The sequence below is a fragment of the Octopus bimaculoides genome, chromosome 12 (genome assembly GCF_001194135.2).
Source record: "Octopus bimaculoides isolate UCB-OBI-ISO-001 chromosome 12, ASM119413v2, whole genome shotgun sequence".
Classification (NCBI taxonomy): domain Eukaryota; kingdom Metazoa; phylum Mollusca; class Cephalopoda; order Octopoda; family Octopodidae; genus Octopus; species Octopus bimaculoides.
The window spans coordinates 62,298,964-62,299,631 of NC_068992.1; the positions used below are offsets into that span (position 1 = coordinate 62,298,964).

The 668-nt window shown below is 37.9% G+C and overlaps 1 protein-coding gene across 3 annotated transcripts in view; it reads left to right on the forward strand.

Moving 5' to 3' along the window:
* The window catches only part of LOC106867565 (acetylcholine receptor subunit beta-like 1), a 347,593-nt gene that overhangs the window by 326,383 nt on the left and 20,542 nt on the right, over positions 1–668 (forward strand). The window lies entirely within an intron of this gene.

Here is a 668-nt window from a genome sequence, read left to right on the forward strand (position 1 = left end):
TTAATATCAGATAGTAACTTTATTTATCAAAATATGCTATGAGGATAAAGATAAACCTTCTTTTCTGTAATGTTATTCAACAAAGCCACCTTCGACTTCAACAGCTGCTTCTATATGAGATCTAAATCATCTCCATGCTCGAATCAAGTGGTCCTGGTTCAGTTTGGACATTACTATGGCTATGGCAGCTTTCATAGAATGTTTGGTGTTTTGGGGTTATGCAATCAGGAAAATTTTCAGCCATCCATTCCTGTGTTACTAGAGCCATGTGTGATAGTGCAGAGTCTAACTGAAGCATATATGGCCTTCCACTGCATACACTTTCTATCCAGGGCTTAGCAATTATTTCCAGGACCTCAATGTAGGCGGCAGAGTTAACTCTAAGGCCTTGTGGAAAGAAGCTTCCTTACTTCTTTGTCCTTCATTGCTGACAACCCCTAAAACTATGACAGTTGCTGGAAATTTTGTATGCATAACACTTGGAACTTCAGAAGGGTCTGCACATAACCATCTGTCATTTCTTCTGTTAACTTTTTGATCTTGGTCAAAGTTTTTCTTGTTTGAGAAAAATCAAATCAAATCTTCTGCTGGATTTTTCAGCTTGTTTAAGAGCCTTTTAGATCTGATGTAGTGATTTTCTTTCGCTTTTTCTGCCAAAGTGACCTTTC